General features: G+C 43.6%; 1 protein-coding gene across 1 annotated transcript in view; it reads right to left on the bottom strand.

Annotated features, from left to right (window-relative positions):
• Window positions 1–18,225, bottom strand: part of tjap1 (tight junction associated protein 1 (peripheral)) — a 48,431-nt gene extending 30,206 nt beyond the window's left edge. The window contains exon 1 of the mRNA XM_088086908.1: window positions 17,925–18,225. The gene's annotated coding sequence lies outside the window, so the exon portion shown is untranslated. The remainder of the gene's footprint in view (window positions 1–17,924) is intronic.
• Window positions 18,226–20,016: the final 1,791 nt, after the last annotated feature.

The following is a 20,016-nucleotide window of genomic DNA, read 5'->3' on the forward strand; positions in this document are numbered from 1 at the left end:
TTATATCAGACCTAATCCACGACACTAATATCCTAATCTGTGATGCCCAGTAATAATTTATGAGATGAGGTAAGGATAAGCCACCCCTCTCCTTGAGCGAGTAAATAATTCTGAGCCTCACTCTGGCTCTCTTATTCTGCCAAATGAATTTGGAAATAAGTTTGTCCAAGAACTTAAATGCAGACATAGGGACTGTAATAGGAAGAGCACAGAAAAGAAACAGCAACCTCGGCAGAACATTCATTCTGATCGTCTCTACTCTACCTATCAAAGATAGGGGAAGCATCTCCCACCTATCCAAACCTTTTTTGATCTGAATAAAAAGACTGTCGTAATTAGCCTTGTATAATTGACAAGAATGGTGATTCAGGATGACCCCCAGATACCTAAAGCCCTCTTTTGACCACTTAAATTTCACCTGTTTATCTAGTTGTTTGGGCCAGCTTCCTGAAATCATCATTGCTTCGGATTTATCTTGATTGATCTTATATCCTGAGACTTCACCGTAATTTCTTAAGCTTTGCATAAGAGCAGGTACAGAAGATGCTGGATTTTTTATAAATAAGAGGACATCGTCCGCAAACAACAAAATTTTATGTACCATGCCCCCCCATCTACTATCCCCTCTATTTGATCATTCCTTCTAATCAGTTCAGCCAGAGGCTCAATGCTTAATGCGAACAATATAGGTGAGACCGGATTTCCTTGCCGCACCCCTTTCTTAAGTTTGAAAAAGTCAGAGCAGTGACCGTTTACTCTAACCCTGGACACTGGGTCTCTATTTAAAGTGTTAATCCAATTAATGAATGTAATACCCAACCTCATTTGTTCCAATGTGTAATTTAAATATGCCCAATCAACCCTATCGAATGCTTTCTCAGAGTCAAGACTGAGAAGCATGGAAGGATGAACGGAATCTTTCGCTATTGATTGTAAATTTAAGGCCCTTCTAATATTATTAGCTCCCTGACGTCCTGGTATAAATCCGGTCTGATCATGGTTAATTAATTTCCCTAAATGTTTCTGCATTCTAGTTGCTAAAATAGAACTAAGAATTTTGACATCATTTCCAAGCAGGCTAATAGGCCTGTACGAGCCACACTCTAGTGGGTTCTTCCCCTCTTTATGAATTACTGTTATAATGGCCTCCGACCAGCTTTTAGGCGGGTCGTTTTCCTTTAAAGCATAATTGAAGACATCACAAAGTTTGGGCACAAGCTCCTTCAAAAAATTTTTGTAAAATTCACACGAAAAACCATCGGTTCCAGGGGACTTATTGTTTTTTGAGGCTTTAATAGTTTCTTCTATTTCACTCTCTGTGATTGGGGTCGTCAGCTGTTCAGCTTCTAGTTTAGTCATATTTATCAAATTAATATTTTTAAACATTTCTTCAATTTTCTTCACATCATGAGCCTGATCCGGTGAGTCATAAAGGTTTTTATAAAATGTTTTAAATGCCTCTGCCACCTCTACTGGATGCGATACCTCAGTAAGAGAAACAGGATGTTTTATTCTAGGTACGATACGGTTTGATTGTTCTTTTCTTAATTGAAAGGCAAGCAGACGGCTAGCTCGGTTTCCATTCTCATAATATTTTTGCCTTGTATATCCAAGTGCTCCTTCCGCTTTTTGTGTGAGTAAATCATCTAAAGCCCTTTTACAGGCCTGTAGTTGGTTCAAGATGTTCTCATCACCAGTTATCTTATGTTCATCCCCTAATCTTTTTAAATCATTTTCCAACTGTTTCTCTCTTTCCTGTCTTTGTCTGTTTAACTTAACAGCTATTTCAATACATTTACCTCTCAGTACAGCTTTCGCTCCATCCCACATAGTGGAAGGCGATACTGAACCATTATCATTGATTTCAAAATATTCTTCTATGGTCTGTCTCAATTGTTGTTGTACAGTTGGATCTGTTAACATTGAAACATTTAATCTCCAGTACTTGAAATGTCTTCCAAAGCCTAAATTCAGTTTCATCCTGACCGGGCCATGGTCAGATAGAGTAATAGGCTCTATAGTACAATCCTCGACTTTATGAAGACTCTGTTTAGAGATGCAAATCATGTCGATTCTAGAATATGTTCTATGTACCAAAGATAAAAATGTGAAATCCTTTCTTTTTGGGTTCATAGCTCTCCAACAATCAACAAGCCCTAGCTCCTCTAACAAAAATGTTGCTGCTTTAGATTTCCTACTGGGGGGTCTCTGTTCATCTGGGAATTTATCAATTTTCGAATTGAGGACACAGTTGAAATCTCCTCCCAGAATTACTGTACCCTTAGCATCCTTTGCTAATATGGACGCTATGTCTTTGAAAAAGGTGGGGTCATCCTCGTTCAGAGCATAAACATTCATAATTGTAAAGTCCACTCCTCCTATTGTTCTTATAACTGCAATGTATCTGCCCTGGTTATCTTTCAGTTCCCTTTGTACTGCGAGACCAACAGATCGGTTAACCAGGATCGCCACCCCCCCTCTTTTTACCATTTGGACAAAAAGCATAGAACACCTGATTAACCCACTCCCTTCTTAATTTCCTGTGTTCTATCTCATTCAGATGAGTTTCCTGTAATAAACCTATTGAGCAATTACATTTTTTCAACTGACCTAAGATCTTTTTTCTCTTTATGGGGTGATTAATTCCTTTAACATTGTAAGAAACAACACTTAGACTTGTCATGTATTAATATCATCGTCGGTACAATTTTCTTCCAATTCCCTAATCGCCCTCTCCTTCCACCTCCTAAATTAACTCTTCTTGTCACGATCAATAACTGGAGTTTAATATCGTTATCATGTGTGGACCTAACTAACATGTCAAGGATATAAAAACTGTTTACAAGAAAACTCAGAAGAACTAAATGAACTAAATGAACAGGTCTGACTTCCAAAAGTCCCGCTGGTTGCAAAGCTGTACCCAGCCCTTGTTGTAATATAGGCAGAGAGTGGTGACTTTTTAACCTCTCTGGGGAACATGCACTAAGTGCCATCCAAATCACATACCACAGAGAAGCACAAGCTCTCTGGTGAGATTGTAACCCTGTCCTGGGTGATATCATGAAAAGAAAAAAAAAAGTGTTTTACTCCCCCCTCCCATAACTATCTTTCACAAACACATATAAATGTTTATCAGCATGGTTAGCTGCATCAAAAGTCTCTTAGTGGATTGAATATAGCCATTTCACATTTACTCTTGTCAGTAATAACAATGAGTTACAAAAATCAGATACCTGAGCACAATTGTTGTTATTTCAGTCCTGCAATAAAGACCACAAGTCCACATCTGACAGAGACTCTCCTCCTCCTCCTCCTCCTCCTCCTCCTCCTCCTCCTCTCCCGTTCCCCTGCCTCTGCCACGACTCCTTGGAGAGCTCCCGCTCCATCTTCTCTCTGTCGCTCACCTGCACGGAGATGCCCAGATCCCTCAGGGTCGGTAGGGCCTCGATCAGAGTTGGAAATGTTTTTGCTCCAGACTCCAGGTTGATTCTCAGCTGAGCTGGGAAGCGATATCTGGTCTGGATCCCTTTTTCCTTCAGCTGTTTTATCACCTGACACACCCGCGCTCTTTTCATCTGTACTTCTGGCGAATAATCTTGATCAAAGTGTATGACTTGACCCTGGAAAGTAACTTGCTTCTGCGCCCAGGCTTGCCGCAGCACCGCTTCCTTCTCTGAGTAGTCCAGAAATCTCACAATTATGGAGCGCGGCGGAGCTGAGTTGGCTGGTTTGAGCCCCAAAGACCTGTGTGCTCTCTCAATTTGTAGATTCCTCTCCGACGGGAGCTGCAGTGTGGTTTTAATTAGTTGTTTCACAAAACCAACCATATCGTTTTTCTCACTGTCTTCCAGGATTTGATAAATTCGCAGGTTGTTGCAGCGCATACGGTTCTGCAGGTCATCACACAAGTTAGCGAGCATCGCCTCCCGTCTCACCAGGTGTCGAAGCACTCTCTCATGCCGCTGGCCAGCGTCCTCTGCTGCACTGACTCTAGACTCCGTCTCTGTTGTTCTCTGCTCCAACTTCGCCAGACGCTGTCCAAGATCCGTTACCGACTCTTCTAGCCTCATTAATGAAGCTTTAGTTTCAGTGAACGAGTTTTGATTCTCTTGCCTTAACTCCTTCAATTCTCGGAGAATCTCCGCCACGTCCATTATGCTCACGTTTCCGCACGACTCCTCTGGGAAAGATGGCGGCCTCTTTTTGTCGCTGTCTCGTTCATGTGATTCTTGATGTTTCCCCATGTTCCTTCTAACTTTAGACGATGTCATTTTCATCCACTAACTTTTCGCCGCACAATTTTACTCAAATTACTGCTTTTTAACCTTCTAAACAGCCAACCACGGCTGAATTTTTAGGGAGCAAACACCCCGTGCGTGTGTCTCAAAGCATGACGTCACCGGAAGTCCCCAAATAGCCACATTTTTAAGAAAAAAGACACCAAAAAGCTTTCTTTAAAAAAAATCCCCCTAAAAAAACAAAACAAAAAAAATCACCATTTTGAAGGAAAAAAAATCACTCAAATATTATTTTGAAAGAAAAATGCTAAAAGTGTTTCATGATAAATGAAATCACCAACATTTGTACGAAAAAAATAACACCAAACTGTTTTCTTTAAAAATTGCCAAACTTTGAAAGAAAAAAAAACAACCAAACACTAAAATGTGTTCTTTAAAAATCCCCCAAAAGTTTTTCCCAAAAGAGTGAGAACAGTGAGGTCCAGGAGCTCCGGACCCTGCAGGATCAGCCGCCATACAACAGAGACGATACATGATTGTTATTGACATGTGATGTCCTTGTTATTGTTTACAAAGAGCTGCTGACACGTATGTTACGTGTCACACTGGAGGCTCACGCTGTTTTGTTAAACCTCTTTAGTTTCTGTGATGCTGGTATGCTGTCTAAAATCACACTCTGACACATGATGCCACTGGGAGATGGAGGTGTGTTTGTGCATGCATATGCATGTGTGTGTGTTTGTGTGTGCATGTGTGTGTGTGTTTATGTGTGCATGTGTGTGCACGTGTGTGTGTGTGTGATTGTGTGTGTATGCATGCATGTGTGTGTATGTGTGTGTGTGCATGTGTGTATGCATGCATGTGTGTACGTGCATGTGTGTGCGTGTGTGATTGTGTGTGCATGTGTGTGTGTATGTGTGTGTATGTGTGTGTGTTTAGTTAAAGTACTGAGAATCACTGCTGCGTTTCCTCTGAACAGACGACAGCAGAATCAACAGAGCTGCTGCTTTAATTTAAATCTGAGCGAAAACTAACTGCTGCCCCCCCCCCCCCACACACACACACACACACACACACACACACACACACACACAGACACACACACACACACACACCGTCTGTCCGTCAGGACGAACAACTCGGCGAAGCGTCCAGCTGACAACCTGAACAACACACTCCGCTCCAACTGAAGGTCAAACTGCAGCAGATGGCATGCTGGGAAATCCACTGATTGCACCCAGAAAACAGGAAACTGTCTGTCCACCTGTCCACCTGTCCGTACGTCTCTCTGTCCATCCGTCCGTCTGTGTCTGTCTGTGAGATTATCACTAATTATATTATCGATAAAATGAAATTTAAAGTTTAAATTCACGTTCGTAAATCAGTTTCCAGACAAAGTTATTGATAATAATCCAGATGATCACCTCGACTGCAGCTGCTCGCCTACTACGTTTCCCACAATGCCTTTCAACCGTCAGTCACTGTGGATCCAGCTGCACACAGTCACATGACTCAAACACAACCACTCTTAACCTGTACACTATCAGCACTACTACCAGTACTTCCAGTACTACCAGTACTACCAGTACTAACAGTACTATCAGTCAGTACTATCAGTGCAGGGTCTGTGTCTGCATTAACCCTTTCAAATCTGAGCAAATGGGTTTGATTTCTCTCAAAAACATGGAAAAGAGGCAATAAGCAACCAAAAAATTACTAAGATTTAAGAAAAGTTCCTAGAAACTTACCAAAAAAATGAAAACAAAATCAAAACAAAAGAAAAAAGCAACAGGAAATTGCCTGGAGGCAAAAGTGCTAAAATAAAACCAAAAAAATGACACACACGGGTAGGGCTGAAACGATTCCTCGAATAATTCGAGTAACTCGATTACAAAAAATGATTGAGGAATTTTCTCTGCCTCGAGGAATCGTTTGATTTTGCCAGCTCAAAGCATGGTATTTCGCCCGGACTACTTTTAATGCGGCACAACGCGCGGCCGTCACGCACGTAAAGGAATAAAAAAGAGGCGGCGGATATGTTTGGTTTTAACCACGGATGAAGAGGTAACGACGAAGAAGGCGACGAAAGCGAAGAGAAAGGCACAAAGAAAAGGCAGAAAATGTCAAAAGTGTGGGAACATTTCAAGCTGGACACCAAGGCGAACACTGCTGCGTGTATTCACTGTGAGACAGCGCTTGCATACCACAACAGTACGTCTTCAATGCTGCAGCATCTCCACCGAAGGCCCCCTGTTTACTCCGAGAGCGGAGAACCGTCACCCGAGACGAGGCAAAATGAAGTTAACATAGCGCTAATTAATGAGATTACCGTTACTGTACCTTGCTAACATAACGTTAGCCCTGCGGAGGGCTAGGTTTCTATTAATTATGACTACTGTGGATGCGTGGCTGACGTGCCTTTCATACAGGCTTTATTTAATCTGTACAAACACAGCGCTGCAGAGTGATGAGGGTGGAAAATAAAAACATAATAAAGCTAACTGGGTAGTTAAAAAGGAAACCAATGGTTCATTGTTAGGTGAAATGTCTTATTGTCTCATGTTTATTTATAATTGCTCTTTAACTAAACAAAAATATATTTCATCCGATTACTCGATTAATCGATGGAATTTTCAGTAGAATACTCGATTACTAAAATATTCGATAGCTGCAGCCCTACACACGGGCTTTCTGTAGCTTGATAAAGTGGGATGGAAGACTTTTTAAGATGCCACAAGTGATGCAATTTAAGACTGCTTTCACAGTCACCAAAATTTAAGAAAAAAAAACATGAACTGACATCACAGTGAAGATTTCAGGAGAATTAGCCGAACATTTATGTGACGTGAAACATGAATTTTTAGTGATGTTGATGCAAGATGCATTCAGTGAATAATGATTATTATTTAGCTTTTACAATGCAGTGTCATTGCCCCCCCCCCTTTTTTCTTAATTAACAGGACATTTCTCGCCACTTTGCTCGCTGCCTTTTTTCTCTGTGTTTTAAGAAGAAATCACACCAGTGTGTTGAGCGTTCAAAGGGTTAAAAGTGCTGTGGCTCCAGGCTTCAAAGGGTTAACTCATAAACTGACTCCAGACCAGATTTTATGAGTGTGTCCACAGCAGCGGGAGGGGCCAGCATCAGCCAATCAGAGAACAGGAGAGTCACCAGCTCATCCTACCCATAATCCTCTCTGAGCAGAGATAAACCCTGGGCCATGTAATCCCATCCACACGCACTCACACACACACACGCACTCACACACACACACACACACACGCACTCACACACACACACACACTCTCTCTCTCACACACACACACACACGCACTCACACACACACACACACACACACGCACTCACACACTCTCTCTCACACACACACACACACACACACACACACACACACGCACTCACACACACACACACACACACACACACACACACGCACGCACGCACGCACACACACACTCTCACACACACACACACACACACACACTCACGCACGCACACGCACGCACACACAGAGCGAATGATCAATGAGTCGATCAGCAGATTTATCGGTAAATATTCCGAAAGTACCTCGATTATTCAAAGTGAAATCTTCGACATAAACTCAGAAACAACATAAAAGGAACGAAGAGGTCTGACGAGTCCTCGCTTCAGACCAAATCTGCCAAAAAAACGAAACGACCATCCGACTGTTACCAGCTTGATTTGGGCAATTTTTGAAGAAATCTTCGTGTCTTAGAGTTTTTTAGAAAAGATTTTGTGCATTTTATTCTTAATTCTTTTGGCATTTTTAAAGAAAAAAATGGGGCGATTTTCTGTCTTTAAAAATCTGGGCTTTTTTTTTTACATTTTATTTTTGGTCATTTTTAAGAATAAAATTTCCTTTTTTATTTATTTATTTTTTAGACTTAAATCACCCAGAACACCCCTCTGCTCCCTCAGAGAAGCCATGAGACACGGAGAGCATGTTGGAGACACTGAGGACGAGTCAAGGACACGCTCAGATGTCTCCGCTGTCCAACTCATGAATAAAACATCAACATTCAAAATTTAGTCTGAAACAAAGTCGACAAAGAGAAACCAGAGATCCCACACAACATTCACACAACAACCTACACACAACATTCACACAACCTACACACAACATTCACACAACAGCCTACACACAACATTCACACAACCTACACACAACATTCACACAACCTACACACAACATTCACACAACATTCACACAACCTACACACAACATTCACACAATCTACACACAACATTCACACATTCACACAACATTCACACAACCTACACAAAAACCCCACACAACATTCACACAACCTAAACACAACATTCACACAACCTACACACAAACACCACACAACAACCTACACACAACATTCACACAACTTACACACAACAACCTACACACAACATTCACACAACAACCTACACACAACATTCACACAACAGCCTACACACAACATTCACACAACGTACACACAACATTCACACGACCTACACACAACATTCACACAACCTACACACAACATTCACACAACAGCCTACACACAACATTCACACAACCTACACACAACATTCACACAACAGCCTACACACAACATTCACATAACAACCTACACACAACATTCACACAACCTACACACAACATTCACACAACCTACAAACAACATTCACACAACCTGCAAACAACATTCACACAACGTTCACATTCTTGTGTATCTGGTGTCTCTGGAGTATCTGGAGAAACTGGAGTACCTGGTGTATTTGATGTACCTGGTGTACCTGGTGTACCTGGTGTATCTGATGTACCTGGTGTACCTGGTGTATCTGATGTACCTGGTGTACCCGGTGTACCTGGTATATCTGATGTATCTGATGTATCTGATGTACCTGGTGTACCTGGTGTACCTGGTGCATCTGGTGTACCTGGTGTACCTAGTGTACCTGGTGTACCTGGTGTACCTGGTGTATCTGATGTACCTGGTGTACCTGGTGTATCTGATGTACCTGGTGTACCCGGTGTACCTGGTATATCTGATGTATCTGATGTATCTGATGTACCTGGTGTACCTGGTGCATCTGGTGTACCTGGTGTACCTAGTGTACCTGGTGCATCTGATGTACCTGGTGTACCTGGTGCATCTGGTGTACCTGGTGTATCTGATGTACCTGGTGTACCTGGTGCATCTGGTGTACCTGGTGTACCTAGTGTACCTGGTGTATCTGATGTACCTGGTGTACCTGGTGTACCGTTGGTGAAGGTGAGGACTCTGCTGACTCAGCTCTGCACACAGAGGAACTCTTCTGCTCCACTGAAGCAAAAACAACCAGACGTCTTCAATAAAATATGAACGTGGAGCTAAAAACCATCCGCACACCAGAGAGACGTGTCCTCGCCCCGTCACCTTCACGTGTTCACTGTTACTAACACGCTTCCATCATGTTAGTGACGTGTCCTCGCCCCGTCACCTTCACGTGTTCACTGTTACTAACACGCTTCCATCATGTTAGTGACGTGTCCTCGCCCCGTCACCTTCACGTGTTCACTGTTACTAACACGCTTCCATCATGTTAGTGACGTGTCCTCGCCCCGTCACCGTCACGTGTTCACTCTGTTTGACGTTCCCTGACAGTGATGTTTAATTAATTATTAATAACTAATGTTATATATATAATTTTGAGGGTTTTTTGTTCTTTATTGATGTTAGTTTTTTGGTTGTTTTTTACTTTTCAAAATAATTTAGAATTTTTAATTTTTTCTGTTTTTTAATATAATTTCGAGTGTTTTGGGGTGTGTTCATTTCTTCCTTTTTTAAGAGATCTGTCTGCATCTGCTACTTTAACTTTTTATACTTTAAGCAGTAAAGTTGATCAGGATCTGCAGTCAGCTTCAGTCTGAAGTCACCGTCTCAGTTTGATCTCATGTGACTCACCTGAACATGAGACCAGACACACCTGAGCAGGTGAACACGGCAAGACACACACACACACACACACACACACACACACACACACACACACACACACACACACACACAGAGTAACAGATGGTGTCTCTCAGTCTTCCGTGAACTCCGTCTCTTCCTCATTAACCCTCAAAACACACCGTTTAACACACATCCAGAGTCCAGACCAGCAGAGTTATTTATAGCCGTGATGATGAAGAGCCATCATTTGTCAGATTCACTCACAGCGGCTGCGACCTCACTTCCTGTCACTGTTTGCTGACATCACAGGGAAAACACAGACTCCGGCTGTTTCCTAGCAACCGTGCAGCAGAGCTCTATAGTGGGAGCGAGGGCGGAGGTTTCAGCCAATCAGTATCATATTAATACCACTGCTTCTCAAATACTGACGTGTCACAATCAGAGACCTAAATGATGTGGATAAATCCGCTGCTGAAAATAGTCCCCAAGTAACCCACCATTGGTCTGTTTGTGAGTGTTTAGCGGTGAAACTAAACATGGACAAACTGTGGTGATGACTCTGTGACTTAACACCAGCTGACAGACTGAACACACACACACACACACACACCTGAACACCTACACACACCTGAACACACACACACCTGAACACCTACACACACCTGAGCACACACACCTAAACACCTACACACACCTGAACACCTACACACACCTGAACACCTACACACACCTGAACACACACACACCTGAACACCTACACACACCTGAACACACACACACCTGAACACCTACACACACCTGAACACACACACCTAAACACCTACACACACACCTGAACACCTACACACACACCTGAACACCTACACACACACCTGAACACACACACACACACACACACACACCTGAACACACACCTGAACACCTCCACACACACACACACACACACGCACACACACACACACACACACACACACACCTGAATACACAAACACACACACACCTAAACACCTACACACACACACACACACACACACACACACACCTAAACACCTACACACACACACACACCTGAACACACACAGGTCTGACATTTAAAGTGACATTTTTACGGTGATGTTGTTGCTCCAAACATCCAGAGGAAAGTAAACACAGCCCTGACCTTTGACCTCTGACCTGTGTGAGGGTCAGTTGAGCATCTATGTGAGGCGGTGCGTTCACTGGCATTAAATTTAACTCGGTGGGTTTTAAATGTTAAATATTGAGATTAGATCACGAGTCACACCGACAGTCTGGAGGAAACAGTTTTCTCTCCCTGCAGGAAACTTCTGCTACTTTCTGTCATTTATTTCATGTTGGTTTAAATCAAAACTTTCTAAATATTAAAGTTAAAGACAAAGAAAGACTAGCAAAGACTAATTAAGACAAAGACGCATCAAGACTAAGACAAATGCAGCTCATCATGACTAACAAACACTAACACAGAGTAATGAAGACTAACAAAGACAAAGAAAGACCAGCAAAGACAAACAATGACTAGCAAAGACTAATTAAAACAAATAAAGACTAACAAAGACTAATTAAGACTAAAAAAGACTCACCAGAACTAATAAAGATTAACCATTAACATAGACTAATATAGACGAACGCAGACAAATAAAGACTAAAAAATTCAAATAACGACTAGCAAATATACACAAAGACAAGCAAAGATTAACAAAGATTAACAAAGACATTTAGAGATTAACATTTACTCTTGTGAAGAAAAGTCAGATGAACAAAAACTAAAATGGAATACCAAAGACTTACAAAGACTATCACACACTAACAAAGACCATAAAAGACTATCACACACTAACAAAGACCATAAAAGACTATCACACACTAACAAAGACCATAAAAGACTATCACACACTAACAAAGACCATAAAAGACTATCACACACTAACAAAGACCATAAAAGACTATCAAACACTAACAAAGACCATAAAAGACTATCACACACTAACAAAGACCATAAAAGACTATCACACACTAACAAAGACCATAAAAGACTATCAAACACTAACAAAGACCATAAAAGACTATCACACACTAACAAAGACCATAAAAGACTATCAAACACTAACAAAGACCATAAAAGACTAACAAGCACAAAGACTAGTAAAGACTATAAACACTAACAAAGGATAGTAATGACCAAAAAACGTTAACATGGACTAATGAAGATTACTGTTAAATAAGCATTATTTTATTTTTAAGTCTGCGTCTGCTCTCTAAATCTGAAGCTTTTGTGGCACAGGCAGACATTTAGCTGTGATGAGGAGAGTTCAGAAGTGGTCAGGAGTGAACAGGTGTTTTCAGGAGTGTCCAGGTATGTCCAGGAGTGTACAGGTGTATTTGGGAGCGTTTACGAGTGTTCAGGAGTTAACAGGTGTGTTCGGGAGTGTTCAAGTGTGTTCAGGAGTGTTCAGATGTGTTCAGGTATGTTCAGGTATGTTCAGGTGTGATCTGATGTATTTAGGAGTGTTCAGCAGTGATCAGGTGTGATCAGGAGTTAACAGGTGTGTTTGGGAGTGTTCAGATGTGTGTTCAGGTGTGTTCGGGAGTGTTCAGGTGTGTTCAGCATTGTTCAGGTGTGATCAGGTGTATTTGGGAGTTAACAGGTGTGTTCAGGAGCGTTCAGTTGTGATCAGGTGTGTTCAGTTGTGTTTGGGTGTGATCAGGTGTGTTTGTGAGTGTACAGGTGTATTTGGGAGTGTTTAGGAGTGTTCAGGTGTGATCAGGTGTGATCAGGAGCATTCAGGAGTGTTCAGGTATTTTCAGGACTGCTGATGTGTGACCAGGTGTGTTCAGGAGTGTTTTGGAGTGTTCAGGTGTGTTCATGTGTGATCAGGTCTGTTCAGGTGTGTTTGGGTGTGATCAGGTGTGTTTGTGAGTGTTCAGGTATGTTTGGGAGTGTTCGGTTGTGATCAGGTCTGTTCAGGTGTGTTCAGTTGTGATCAGGTGTGTTCAAGTTTGATCAGGTCTGTTCAAGTGTGTTTGAGAGTGTTTGGGTGTGATCAGGTGAGTCGATGTTATTAGAAGTCAAAGTTCGAAGAGGTTCTGGACCACCATCCAGCGTCTCAGGAGGGGGAAGCAGTGCTCTGTCAACACTGTGTGTGGTAGGGACGGGGCGCTGCTGACCTCGCCTCTGGACGTTGTGGATCAGTGGAAGGAATACTTCAAAGACCTCCTCAATCCCACCGACACGCCTTCCGGTGAGGAAGCAGGGCCTGGAGACTCGGGAGTGGGCTCTTCCATCTCTGGGGCTGAGGTTGCCGACATGGTCAAAAAGTTCCTTGGTGGCAGGGCCCTGGGGGTGGATGAGGTCCGCCCGGAGTTCCTCAAGGCCCTGGATGTTGTGGGGCTGTCGTGGTTGACAAGACTCTGCAACATTGCACGGACATCAGGGACAGTGCCTCTGGACTGGCAGACTGGGGTGGTGGTCCCTCTTTTTAAGAAGAGGGACCGGAGAGTGTGTTCCAACTAAAGAAGGATCATACTCCTCAGCCTCCCTGGTAATATCTCTTTAGGGGTACTAGAGAGGAGGGTCCGCCAGACAGTCAAACCCCAGATTCAGGAGAAGCAATGCGGTTTTCGTCCTGGTCATGGAACTGTGGACCAGCTCTAGACCCTTGGCAGTGTCCTTGAGGGTGCATGGGAGGTTGCCCAAACAGTCCACATGTGCTTTGTTGACTTGGATAAGGCATACGACCATGTCCCTCAGGGAGTCCTGTGGGGGGTTCTCCGAGAATATGGGGTTTCGGACCCCCTGATACAGGCCGTCCGTTCACTGTATGACCAGTGCCAGAGCTTGGTCCACATTTCCGGCAGTAAGTCGGACTTGTTTCTGGTGAGGGCTGGACTCTGCCAGGGCTGCCCTTTGTCACCGATTCTGTTCATAACTTTTATGGACAGAATTTCTAGGCGCTCCAGGGTGTTAAGGGGGTCCGGTTTGGTGACCTCAGGATTGGGTCCCTGCTTTTTGCAGATGATGTGGTCCTGTTGGCTTCATCAGGCAGTGACCTTCAGCTCTCACTGGATCGGTTCGCAGCCGAGTGTGAAGTGGCTGGGATGAGAATCAGCACCTCCAAATCGGAGGCCATGGTTCTCACCCGGAAAAGGGTGGAGTGCCCCCTCCGGATCAGGGATGAGATCCTGCCCCAAGTGGAGGAGTTTAAGTACCTCGGGGTCTTGTTCACGAGTGAGGGAAGGATGGAGCTGGAGATCGAAAGGCGGATCGTTGCAGCATCTGCAGTATTGCGGACTCTGCACCGATCTGTCGTGGTGAAGAGGGAGCTGAGCCGAAAGGCAAAGCTCTCGATTTACCAGTCGATCTTCGTTCCTATCCTCACCTATAATCACGAGCTTTGGGTAGTGACCGAAAAACGAGATTGTGGGTACAAGCGGCCGAAATGAGCTTCTTCCGTAGGGTGGCTGGGCTCTCCCTTAGAGATAGGGTGAGAAGCTCGGTCATCCGGGAGGAGCTCGGAGTAGAGCCGCTGCTCCTCCGCGTTGAGAAGAGCCAGATGAGGTGGCTCGGGCATCTAATGGTCAGGTAGGAGAACCCGGGGAAGACCCAGGACACGCTGGAGAGACTATGTCTCACAGCTGGCCTGGGAACGCCTCGGGGTCCCCGGGAAGAGCTGGACGAAGTGGCCGGGGAGAGGGAAGTCTGGGCTTCCCTGCTTAGGCTGCTGCCCCCGCGACCCGACTCCGGATAAGCGGAAGAAAATGGATGGAAGTTCAACAGAACTGATAACAGTTTGAATTATTCAGAGTCATGTTAGCATGTTAGCACCAAATGAGTCATCAATTAATCTGCCGATTGATTCTGATCTGTTCGTATTATACACACACACACACACACACACACACACACACACAGCCAGATGTTCACTGGGACTGTTTCCGTGGCAATGGCAGCATCAACAACATTAATAATTAGTGATGATGATAAAAAGTGACATTTACACCTTAGCATCAGCTGACCTTTAATTAACCCTTTAATTAACCCTTCACTTCCAGGTGAAACAGACTGACACTTCACCTGAGCAGAGCACTGAAGGGGTTAACGTGTGTGTGTGTTTGTGAAGTTCAAAGTCGAATGACATCACATTACGAGTCGTAGCTTGTGTGGTTATTAGTTTGGTGAAAGCGGCCCCGGGGCCACGGCATCATTTACCCTTAACTCTTGACTGAACACACCTGAACAGAGATTCATGTGTAACTCACACTTAACCCTTTGAAACCTGAGCACATTGGCTTATTTCTTTCAAAAATATGGCAAGAAGGCGATGAACAACTAAACAAGAATTGGCCTTAAAAATTAGGAAGAAATTAGTAAAGAAATTACAATAACATTTCCAGAAAACAAAGGAAACAAGAATATGACCTTAATAACGTGCTGCAAATAAAATAAATGATATATAGATTTCTATTATAACAAAGTTCTAAAAATATAACTAAGAATTAGACGCAATTTTTGAACATGTTTTAGTTATATCTAATAATCTCCCCACAGCTCATTTTCAACAACTTTTCACCATTTTTTCACTTTTACACATTTTTTGTATTTTTTCAAACATTTCTTGTTGCTCATTGACATTTTTTGCATGTTTTCAAAAGAAACCAAACAAATTTTCCAGATTCCAGAATTAGAAATGCTTTTGAGAGGCATCTGAGAACAGCACAACAAAACTGGTGACAACCCAGGCTCTAAAGAGTTAAGACACATATAACCAATTCTGATATTCTGATGGTTTCCTGCGGGAGCAGCACCGGCTGTGAGGACACTTCAGTCCGTCATGTGACGTCACGGACTCACGCTGTAAAGACACGGCTGTAAATCAGAGGAACTCTTCTTGCCTTTTTAGCGTCTCAGCCTGAGAAATGACTCATTCACTGTGAGGGTTTAATCATTCTGTAAGTCTTCAAACTTAATTCCACACCCTCAAGTTGAGCTTTTTTGCTTCATGCACAGCTGAGTGACGGGGCACCACCCTAACATCAGGCCGCTGACAAAGAGTTCAAACCGGTTTCATATTCGGCCTAACATCGGACCGAACCGGTTTAATGAATTTCTTCCAGGCAACCCATATGATTCAGCACTCAGTCAGAACCGAGTGTCAAACTATCACCTCGTACCAGCAGAGCTCTGCGTCTTCACCTGAAACCTGCTCCTCTGTTACGTCATGTAAACAAACACGTAGCTATCAGCTATGCGCTCCAGATTAGACCAGAGATGTAAATACTTAAAGCATGGTGAGCAGTCGACTTGTTATCTTCCTTTGATTGCAACACTACTTTTTATCTTAGAAAACCCGTTTTGTATCGTGAAATTAACTGGAAATGACAAACAATATAATCATAATTCTAGCTTGTTTTTAGCAGAAACTTTCAGCTTCCTTCAGCCAGCTGACTGTGTTTAGGTTTTTGTGGTTTTGTATAAATAATTCCTCATTTCAGCTTATGAATCAGTCAGTCCAGTGCTTCACTTTCAAAGCAAGCGACAGGAATGAACAGAAACACAGGTGACCAAAGTTCAGCTCTCACACCTGCAGCCAATCGGGACGGCTCTTTACTCAGCTTCATATCCAAAATGTGAGACGTTTACGTTTTGTTCTCCGACATAACATCTGTCAGTAAAGCAGCTAAATGAGACTACATAACGCCATCACGCCAAACACGGCTTTAACACTTCGTAGCAGTGGCAATGCGACCGTTGTGTAATTTGATCCAACTTGGAATAATTTTTCTACTTCTGCTGATTGTATTTAGGCTTCAAAAGTCCTGAAAGCGGCGCTCATTAGTGAAGATTATTTTGTTAAACAAAACCTGTAAGTGTGATTAACGTCTATTTTCTGCAATCATCCAAAATCCCATGGAGAAATCCGAGAAGCTTCCTGACGAGGGAACCAGGGCGATGCCAACTTTTGGGTCGGCATGCAGCGAAACGTCATCACTGAGGCCCTCTTGTGGTGCAGTTTAAGGCTGTTTCCATGGCAATGTTTTTTGCATGAAATGTTGCCACGCGGTTGAGCCTTTCGTTCCCACGACAACTGTAGCCCTGCCTCTGACGCCTCATCAGGCGCTGCTTCCAGTCTCAAAAGGTTTTAGCACCATTTCGCTCCGGTTTCCAGGTTGACACCTGATTGTTCCTGAGGGCCCCCAGATTGTTCTCTATGGCCCCTGACGGCCCCTGAGAGTCTGAGAAGTCGGATGACTTTGTTGATCAGTATCGGGCCCTGTAATTGGCTGTCAGGTCAGTATCCGGGCCTGTGATTGGCTGTGGCGGTGCAGGTGATGTTGTGAAGGTGTTTGTGTGTGTGTGTGTGTGTATGTAAAACACGCACGCACACACACACGAACACGCGCACGCGCTCTGAATGAATCCACTTACAAACCACTGAAGCCCTCAGCGCTGTCTGACAGGCTGACGGGGACAAACACAGCGGGGCTCAGTCCGCCTGACACCGGGCCGGACCGGCCCCGAGCACCGGCCGACCCCCCTCCACCGGGCCGCTGTCAAGCGGATTACCGCTCAAACCTGCTGCGGTGTGACTGTAGCCCCGTCCTCACCGACACACACCCGACACACACCAAACACATACCAAACACACACCCGACACACACCGACTCAGCGGAGCCGTTAAGCCGCTCAGACGCTCCCGCTGGTCGGGCAGGTCTTACCTGGAGGCCCGGGGCCGCCGCTCGGTCCCGGCGGGCGGAGAGGACACAAACTTCGGCTCCTCTCTGCTCCTCCGGAGGGGCGGAGAGACGGGGAGGAGGGAGGGGGGCTCCGGAGCGATCCGCGGCCGGGGAGGAGCGCTGAGGTCCGGCTGAGGAGGAGAAGCGGAGCGCGAAGAGGCAGCGGGCGGAGGCAGGAGGAGCAGCCGGCTGAGAGGCTCCGGCCGCCGGCAGAGAATCAGAGCCGCTCCGAGAAAGTTGATCCGCTGCCCTGCTCAGCTGTCGCCATCTTTACCCGCGGGGCATGACGGGTAATCCTTAGGAATCCCGACACCCCCCCCCCCCCTTCTCTCGTCCTGCGTGCTGACGTCACACACAAATAAAATAAAATGAATAAAATAAAATACAGTAATAATAATGCTACAGTAATACAGTAATACAGTAATAATAAAAATTGAATTACCGTCAAAACAGTAATAATAACAACAACAACAATATGAACAGCCTGTGAATAATAATATGAATAATAATAATAAGTACTATTATTATTTGTAGTAATAGTAGTATAAGTAAGAAGTAGTATTGGTAATTTTTAAAAACGTGTGATCGCAGTCATATTTTGGGGGTTTTTTTAGGTTAAAGGGTGACATTGCTGTAAACTGCTTTTTTTGTGATTTACACCCTGAAATGTGCTCTCATTTATTTGGGCTGTGTAGTTTATACATCTGTGCTGTGGAAAAATGTTGCTGAATTTATAGATGACAACATTATCTCACATTTTACTTTTTATTATTATTATTGTAACAGTACGCTTCAGTTTCTGAACAAATCTCATCAAATTTTTGAGCTCCGAACGTGTTTTCATCAATATTCAGGAACAAGTTTCTCCACCTGCTGCAAAAAATCTACAAATATCTGACAGACAAAGACACAAAGACAAAGACAGAAAGACAGAGACAGAAAGACAGAGACAGAGGGACAGACAGACAGTGGTCAGTAGAGGGCAGTAAGGTCAAACTAGAGAGAGAGCAGCAGTGAAGGAAACAGGACGTGGTCAGGAACTAAAGGAAAATGAGGCGAGAGCGTAGTGATGAATGAAACAAGGAGGCAGGAAAGGAGAGAAGGACGAATCAAGAAATGAGACCCTGGGCTCTGTCTGCAGGTGTTTGTTGTGTCCCTCAGCTCTGTCTGCAGGTGTTTGTTGTGTCCCTCAGCTCTGTCTGCAGGTGTTTGTTGTGTCCCTCAGCTCTGTCTGCAGGTGTTTGTTGTGTCCCTCAGTGCTGTCTGCTGTTGTGTCCACAGACTGTTTCAGTCTGAACTCGTCTGTCTGTGTTTACACCAAAACACAGTGATGATACATATGTCTCACAACATAAGAGACCAACTGAGGACGCAGGACTTCGAGGAAAAAAAAACATCCAAACCGAAAATGCTTCAAATAGTCAGATATTTGGTATGTATGTATATATATATATATATATATATATATATATATATATATATATAGCTACAATTTGTCCTCAAGTCCTCCTCGGGGAAGATGAAGTGATCTTCACACATGTTTTAAAGAACCATCAGCAGTTTGAAAATCTAAGGCATTAAAATTTAGAGACAATAAATTGCCAAAAAAAAAGAAAGACTGCCAAAAATTCTCCCTCAAACTTTAAATATTTTTAAAGAAAAAATATCAATAAACATTTTTAATGAAAAAAAACATCAAAAGGTTTTAAAAATCATCAAGGATTTTCAAAGACAAAAACAAATTGCCAAGTCTTAAAAAAAGAAATCAACAAAAATTTTAAAGAAAAAAAGAGGTCTGGCCTAAGTCCCCAATGTCCTCAAATCCCAGAAACACCCCCTGTGGTGCATTATGGGAGACAATGACATGTCTCTCCTCTCTGTCTTCATCCAGCCAATCAAATCGCCTCCTGACTGACGTGCAGTCTCACAAGGATAGAAACACACACACACAGCTGTTGGACAGATTATCGTCTCCCTGCAGAGCGGAAAGACGAAGACAATGTCCAGCTGCTCAGAAACAATGCAGCCCCCCGCCCCAGTGTCCTCGTCCCCTGATATGACAGCTATGGGAGTT

This window comes from Plectropomus leopardus, chromosome 13 (assembly GCF_026936395.1).
Source record: "Plectropomus leopardus strain MGB_pleo_1.0 chromosome 13, ASM2693639v1, whole genome shotgun sequence".
In the NCBI taxonomy this organism is placed as follows: domain Eukaryota; kingdom Metazoa; phylum Chordata; class Actinopteri; order Perciformes; family Serranidae; genus Plectropomus; species Plectropomus leopardus.